Source organism: Gopherus flavomarginatus, chromosome 20 (genome assembly GCF_025201925.1).
Source record: "Gopherus flavomarginatus isolate rGopFla2 chromosome 20, rGopFla2.mat.asm, whole genome shotgun sequence".
Classification (NCBI taxonomy): domain Eukaryota; kingdom Metazoa; phylum Chordata; order Testudines; family Testudinidae; genus Gopherus; species Gopherus flavomarginatus.
Window position 1 is genome coordinate 3,953,789 of NC_066636.1, and position 8,287 is coordinate 3,962,075.

Here is an 8,287-nt window from a genome sequence, read left to right on the forward strand (position 1 = left end):
AATTCAACTTTTGTAACTTAATGAGGCAGCAGTAACATGCAATGCACAGTCACTGCTTTTCCACTTACAAAATACATTGTGTGTATTACCCTAATTAGCCATAGGGTGCCACTTCTGTGTTAATGAAGGAAACGTTACCCAGATTGGCCACCAGGTGTCATTGTTGCACCATCAGAAATACTCACTGCCCCACCTCCTGGGGCAGGGCAGCCAATCAGAGCTGCTGCGGGAGACAGGCAGCTCTCTCCCCCTCCCCTCAGGGTGCAGAGGAGTGTTTGGGTAGGGGAGAGGGGAAAAGACCCCCAGAGAGCTGCAGTATCATCTTTTCAAAAACATCTCATTGTTTTTGAGCCAAATCTGTGTTTTTTGGGAAAAGTCTCTTGATTTTTTTGGGTCTGACTTACAATTTCTGAACATCGGGGGCTGGTATCCTGCTCCCAGCACCTGGCATCCCCACACTGCAGCTGTCACAGGCTGATCACAAGGATTGGTAGCGACACATGGGATGGTGTCTCCAGCGCAGGCCCAGCGCCCCCAATGCTGGGCCCTGTAAGCTAGTTCCCGGGATGGGCGAGGAGTCACCGGCTTTGGGGCAGTCGTGGTTCAGCCCGTCCTACTGACTGACTCCTTCCGACAAGGCAATGCTCTGCACATGGGAATTACCCAAAAGCCCCTGCTCCCAGTGATGGTGCTGGGCTCTCAGGGATACATTCGTCCAGAGTCCGAGAACGCACTGGTTGTCAGAGGGACACTATAGTTCTGTGGCCCCGCTGCTGAGTGTGACCTGTCCGAGGCAGAAGGCAGGGAATTAGCTGGTCCATCCAGCTAGGAGCTGAGACTGGTCCCTCGCTGGGTTAGATGCTCTGAGAGGGGAGGACTCAGCCCAGCTTCACTGTGCACAGCAGGGAAGGCGTTCAGCCACTGGGGTGGCCACACCATATTCACAAGATGCAAGATTCTCACCGGATTCTCCAAACCACCCAGCATCCAGCAGCTCCCTTAATTCCCCAGGGGGGATGGAGAAATCCTCTTTGTTCCTGATGGGGGCTGCTGTGCCCTGCACATGACTGGAAATCTGACCCTTAGAATTGCTGTATGGACCCTAATGCCTTAGTCATAGGTGTGTATTGATTCTCCCTGAATTTTGTCACAGAGGGCTTGTAGAACAACAGGACCTGGGTAGCAATCCTCACCCTTGTGCTCCAGCATCAGCGCAGGTATATATGACAGATAAATATAGTGAGACCCAACCACAATATGACTCTTGTTTAAATTACTAATAATAAATGAATAAAAGCAAATTCAGTATTTTTTCTACCGCTTTAGGCAGAGAGATTAAATGTTTAGATTGTTTTTGCATCTGAACTCTTGTTCCTGTTTTGTCTGCTATACATAGTCAAATGTAAATAATGAACTAGTGCATAACGATAACCTGTGGTGCATAATAATACCAACTAAAAGCTATGTTCCAAGAGAGTTTTTCATAGTCATGTTTCTAAATGAACAAATTTAGATTTAAAGCTGTTCCAATGCTCCCTTCCTTGTAGATTTCATTCTATAGACCAGCCAGGGTACGTCCAAGAATCACAGCAGCACATAGCAGCACGCTGGCCAGCAAGTTAAAGCAACATGGGCTGGATGAATAGACTATAAGGTGGATAGAAAGCTGGCTACATTGTCGGGCTCAACGGGCAGTGATCATAATGTAATAATAATTGGAGATATACCTATCTCCTAGAATTGGAAAGGACCTTGAAGGGTCATTGAATCCAGCCCCTTGCCTTCACTAGCAGGAGCAAGTACCAATTTTTGCCCCAGATCCCAAAGTGGCCCCCCTCAAGGATTGAACTCACAACCCTGGGTTTAGCAAACCAATGCTCAAACCACTGAGCTATCCCTCCCCTATCCCATGGCTCGATGGCTCCATGTTTAGTTGGCAACCGGTTTCAAGTGGAGTGCCCCAAGGGTCGGTCCTGAGGCCGGTTTTGTTCAATATAGACTCATAGACTCATAGACTCATAGGTCAGAAGGGACCAATCTGATCATCTAGTCTGACCTCCTGCACAAGGCAGGCCACAGAACCCAACCCATCCAATTTTATAACAACCCCTATCCCAGGACCGAGTTATTGAAATCCTCAAAAATGGTTTGAAGACCTCAAGCTGCAGAGACACCACCAGCAAGCGACCCGTGCCCCACGCTGCAGGGGAAGGCGAAAAACCTCCAGGGCACCTGCCAATCCGCCCTGGAGGAAAATTCCTTCCTGACCCCAAATATGGCGATCAGCTAAACCCTGAGCATGTGGGCAAGAGTCACCAGCCAGCACCCAAGAAGGAATTCTCTGCAGCAACTCAGTACCCATCGCATGCAACATCTCCCCGCAGACCATTGAGCAGACCTGTCTGGTGGTAATTCAAGATCAATTGCCCAAATTAACGATCCTATCATAACATCCCCTCCATATACTTATCAAGCTTTGTCTTAAAGCCAGGAAAGTCTTTTGCCCCTACTACTTCCCTCGGAAGGCTATTCCAGAACTTCACTCCCCTAATGGTCAGAAACCTTCGTCTAATTTCAAGTCTAAACTTCCTAATATCCAGTTTATACCCATTCGTCCTCGTGGCTACATTAGTACTAAACTTAAATAATTCCTCTCCCTCCCTAACGTTAACCCCCTTGATATATTTATATAGGGCGAGCATATCCCCCCTCAGCCTTCTTTTGGCCAGGCTAAACAAGCCAAGCTCTTTGAGTCTCCTTTCATAAGGCAGTTTTTCCATTCCTCGGATCATCCTCGTAGCCCGTCTCTGAACCTGTTCCAGTTTGAATTCATCCTTCTTGAACATGGGACACCAGAACTGCACACAGTATTCCAGATGGGGTCTCACCAACGCCGTATACAACGGTACTAACACATCCTTATCCTTGCAGGAAATACCCCGCCTGATGCATCCCAAAATCGCATTTGCTTTTTTAACAGCCGTATCACATTGGCGACTCATAGTCATCCTGCTATCAACCAGTACCCCAAGGTCCTTCTCCTCCTCCGTCGCTTCCAACTGATGTGCCCCCAACGTATATCCAAAATTCTTATTATTAATTCCTAAATGCATGACCTTGCACTTTTCACTATTGTATTTCATCCTATTTCTATTACTCCAGTTTACAAGGTGGTTCAGATCTTCCTGAATAGTATCCCTGTCCTTCTCCGTGTTAGCAATACCCCCCAGCTTCGTGTCATCCGCAAACTTTATTAGCACATTCCCGCTCTTTGTGCCAAGGTCAGTAATAAAAAGGTTAAATAAGATCGGTCCCAAAACCGATCCTTGAGGGACTCCACTGGTGACCTCCTTCCAGTCCGACAGTTCACCTTTCAATACGACCCTCTGGAGTCTCCCCTTTAACCAGTTCCTTATCCACCTTACAACTTTCATATTCACTCCCAGCTTTTCCAATTTAACTAACAGCTCCGTGTGCGGAACCGTGTCGAACGCCTTACTGAAATCTAGGTAAATTATATCTACCGCATTTCCTTTATCTAAGTAATCCGTCACCTTCTCAAAGAAGGAGATCAGATTGGTTTGGCACGATCTACCTTTAGTAAATCCGTGTTGCAATTCGTCACAATTCCCATTGACCTCTATGTCCTTAACTACTTTCTCCCTTAAAATTTTTTCGAAGACCTTACATACTACAGACGTCAAGCTAACAGGCCTATAATTACCCGGATCACTCTTATTCCCTTTCTTAAAAATAGGAACTACATTAGCAATCCTCCAGTCATACGGCACAACCCCCGAGTTTATCGATTGCTTAAAAATTCTCACTAACGGGCTCGCAATTTCACGCGCCAGTTCCTTTAATATCCTCGGGTGGAGATTGTCCGGGCCCTCCGACTTTGTCCCATCGAGCTGTTCAAGTACGGCCTCTACCTCAGTTGCAGTAATATCCACTTCCATATCCACATTCCCGTTTATCATCCCTCCATCATCGCAAGGTTCCTCACTAGTCTTATTAAAAACCGAGGCAAAGTACTTGTTTAGATGTTGGGCCATGCCTAGGTTATCCTTAACCTCCATTCCATCCTCAGTGTATAGCGGCCCCACTTCTTCTTTCTTTGTTTTCTTCTTATTTATGTGGCTGTAGAACCTTTTACTATTGGTTTTGATTCCCTTTGCAAGGTCCAGTTCAATGCGGCTTTTAGCCTTCCTCACTTTATCCCTACATGTTCTGACCTCAGCAAGGTAGCTTTCTTTACTGATCCTGCCTTCCTTCCACTCCCTGTAAGCTTTCTGCTTTTGTCTAATCCCCTCTCTGAGTTGCTTGCTCATCCAGTTTGGCCTACAACTCCTGCCCATGGTTCTTTTCCCCTTTCTCGGGATGCAGGCTTCCGACAGTCTCCGCAGCTGTGACTTAAAGAAATTCCAGGCCTCCTCCACATTTAAATCCACTAATTCCTCCATCCAGTCCACTTCCCTAACTAATTTCCTTAACTCTTTAAAATTAGCCCTGGAGAAGTCAAAAACCCTAATCGCAGATCTACATTTGTTTATCCTTCCATCTAGTTTGAACTGAATCAGCTCATGATCACTCGAACCAAGGTTGTCCCCTACCACCATTTCTTCTACGAGGTCCTCACTGCTCACCAACACCAAGTCTAAAATGGCATCCCCTCTTGTAGGTGCTTCAACTACTTGATGAAGAAATCCATCCGCTATCACATCCAGAAAAATCTGACCCCTATTATTCGTGCAAGTACTCGTCCTCCAGTCTATATCCGGGAAGTTGAAGTCCCCCATAATCACACATTTCCCCTTTGTGTTTACTTCATTAAAGACATTAAAGAGGTCTCTATCCATATCCCAATCCGATCCCGGCGGTCTGTAGCACACCCCAAGCACTATCTCAGGGGAAGCTTTAGTTGCTTTTTTACCCAGCGTGTTTTTGCCCAGACGGACTCTGTCTTATCCATTCCATCGCATCTTATTTCGCTACATTTAATTTCATCATTGATGTACAAGGCTACTCCCCCACCTTTGCCTTTCTTCCTGTCTTTTCTGAACAGCACATAGCCTTCAATACCCGTGCTCCAGTCATGAGTACTATTCCACCAGGTTCCGGTAATCCCTATAATATCCGGCTTCACTTCCTGCACGAGTAACTCCAGTTCCTCCATCTTGTTACCTAGGCTCCTCGCATTAGTGTACAAACCTTTTAATTTTCGGCATTTGGCGTCAGTGACATTCTTTCCCCCGTCGTGCACAAACTTTCTACCACCAGCATCATCCGTTACTCTGGTTTCTACTCCACTATTCCTCCTTGGATCAAATCTTCATTAATGATCTAGAGGATGGCATGGACTGCACTCTCAGCAAGTTTGCAGATGACACTAAACTGGGAGGAGTGGTAGATACACTGGAGGTTAGGGACAGGATACAGAGGGACCTAGACAAATTAGAGGACTGGACCAAAAGAAACCTGATGATGTTCAACAAGGACAAGTGCAGAGTCCTGCACCTAGGATGGAAGAATCCCATTCACTGCTACAGACTAGGGACCGAATGGCTGGGCAGCAGTTCTGCAGAAAAGGACCTAGGGGTTACAGTGGATGAGAAGCTGGATATGAGTCAACAGTGTGCCCTTGTTGCCAAGAAGGCTAATGGCATTTTGGGCTGTATAAATAGGGGCATTGCCAGCAGATCGAGGGATGTGATCATTCTTCTCTATTTGACATTGGTGAGGCCTCATCTGGAGTACTGTGTCCAGTTTTGGGCCCCACACTACAAGAAGGATGCGGAAAAATTGGAAAGAGTCCAGCAGAGGGGAACAAAAATGATTAGGAGGCTGGAGCACATGACTTATGAGGAGAGACTGAGGGAACTGGGATTGTTTAGTTTGCAGAAGAGAAGAGTGAGGGGGGATTTGATAGCTGTTTTCAACTACCTTAAAGGGGGTTCCAAAGAGGATGGATCTAGACTGTTCTCAGTGGTACCAGATGACAGAACAAGGACTAATGGTCTCAAGTTGCAGTGAGGGAGGTTTAGGTTGAATATTAGGAAAAACATTTTCACTAGGAGGGTGGTGAAGCACTGGACTGGGTTCCCTAGGGAGGTGGTGGAATCTCCATCCTTAGAGGTTTTTAAGGTCAGGCCTGACAAAGCCCTGGCTGGGATGATTTAGTTGGGAATTGATCCTGCTTTGAGCAGGGGGTTGGACTAGTGACCTCCTGAGGTCTTTTCCAACCCTGATATTCTATGATCCTATGACAGGCACACTCAGGCAGGGACGGTTGCACTCAGCAGCACGGGCACAGGAGTACAGTGTCCCCCAGACAACCAGTGCATTCTGGGACTCTGGACAAATGTATCTCTTAGAGCCCAGCACCATCACTGGGAGCTGGGGCTTTTGGGTAATTCCCATGAGCAGAGCACTGCATTATGGGAAGGAGTCAGTCAGTAGGATGGGCTGAACCATTCCTGCCCCCAGCCCGTGGCTCCTCGCCCATCGTAGGAACCAGCTTACAGGGCACAGCTCTGTATCCCATCCATGTGTCGCTAAAAATCCTTGTGACCAGTCTGTGACAGCTATAGTGTGGGGATGCCAGCTGCTAGGAGCAGGATACCAGCCCCCCATGTTCAGAAATTGCAAGTCAGACCCAAAAAACAAGAAACTTTTTCCAAAAAACACAGGTTTGGCCCAAAAATCATGAGATATTTTTGAAAGGAGGACACTGAGGTCTTTGATGTTCTGGTTTCTGAACTCCCCCTGTCCCAGTGTGTGTGTCAGAGACGATCACTGGGCCCAGCTCTCCCACAAATACAGCGTAGGTGATTCTGGCTCTTGTGGCTGCTGAGTATAAAAGAGCTTCTAGCTTCTCCCCAGACCCCCACATAATAATTAATTAATTTGTCCCTCCTGCCCAGCCCCCCATCTGCCCCTCCCCCAGACCAGCCATAAATTGCACCCCCCCAGCCCTACATCAGCTCTGCCCCCCAGGTCCCACTTCTGCTCCTCCTGCAGCTCTGGGGGGGGTCTTCACCCAGCTTCCCCTCCCCTACCCAAAGACTCCTCTGTCCCCTGAGGGGAGGGGGAGAGAGCTGCCTATCACCTGCAGCAGCTCTGATTGGCTGCCCTTCCCCAAGAGGTGGGGCAGTGGGTATTTCTGGTGGTGCAATAGTGGCACCTGGTGGCAAGTCTGGGTAACGTTTCCTTCACTAGCACAGCAGTGACTCCTGCTGGCTAATTAGGGTAATGCACAGAGTGTGGTTTGTAAGTGGAACAGCAGTGATTGTGCATTGCATGTTACTGCTGCTTCATTAAGTAATAAAATCTGAATTTAGAGCTGCGGCCCTGAGACCCAGGCCTCCTGGCTTCTATTGTGAGCTCAATATCTATAGCTGCTGTGCAATCTTGAGCAAGTTGCTTATTTTCCCTGTGCTGCACTTTTCCCCTTGTGAACGGAGGAATCCTGCTCCTTTCAGATCTGTGGCACAAATCCCGGTAGCTGCACTGGGAGCAGTGCTGTGCCCAGAGAGGGCTGACAGGGATAATTCCTATGTAGAAAGGTCTGTGGTGAAAGGCTCAGGAATAGCTCGTTACAGGGCCAGTGCAAGAAAGTTTCGCGCGCGCGCTCTAGGCGAAACTTCCACCTTGCACCCCCCACCCAGCTAACCCCTGCCCCCCACGGCAGCTAACTCAGCCCCCCACCCGGGGAGCCCCCCTGCAGCAGATACCCCCCCATCGCGACAGCTAACCCCTCTCCCCCCATCTCCCCACGGCAACTAACCCCACTCAGGGAAACTCCCCCTTTCCCCCCACAGCAGCTAACCCTGTCTGGGGAGACTTCCCCCACTGCCACAGCAGCTAACCCTGCCTGGGGAGACTTCCCCCCCTCCCCCCTCCGCCACGGCAGCTAACCCTGCCTGGGGAGACGTCCCCCCTCTCCCCCCCGCCACAGCAGCTAACCCTGCCTGGAGAGACTTCCCCCCTCTCCCCCCCTACCACGGCAGCTAACCTTGCCTGGGTTCAGGTTCCCAGATTACTGGGTGGGGGCTGGAGTTACAGTTAAGGAACTGTAGAGAATCCCCTAAGGTAAAGAACCGACCCTTGTTGCTGGTGACGCTGCTGCTTCAGGGTTTCGCTGCTTCTCCTCACGAACACCCTAGGGATGCATTCCTCCCACCTTGTTAAACCCCCCAATTAGTGACACTCGGAAGAGCTCCTGTCTACTCAGAGCAATGCCCTTAATCCCTGGGCCTTTAGCAATGGTGAAATTCAGAGACATGGG

The 8,287-nt window shown here is 48.8% G+C and overlaps 2 protein-coding genes across 3 annotated transcripts in view; both read left to right on the top strand.

Moving 5' to 3' along the window:
- Positions 1-8,287, top strand: part of LOC127037954 (interferon-inducible GTPase 5-like) — a 147,369-nt gene that overhangs the window by 40,053 nt on the left and 99,029 nt on the right. The window lies entirely within an intron of this gene.
- Positions 6,311-8,287, top strand: part of LOC127037978 (tripartite motif-containing protein 15-like) — a 178,145-nt gene continuing 176,168 nt past the window's right edge. For both annotated transcript variants that reach the window (XM_050930287.1, XM_050930290.1), the window contains exon 1: positions 6,311-6,322. The gene's annotated coding sequence lies outside the window, so the exon portion shown is untranslated. The remainder of the gene's footprint in view (positions 6,323-8,287) is intronic.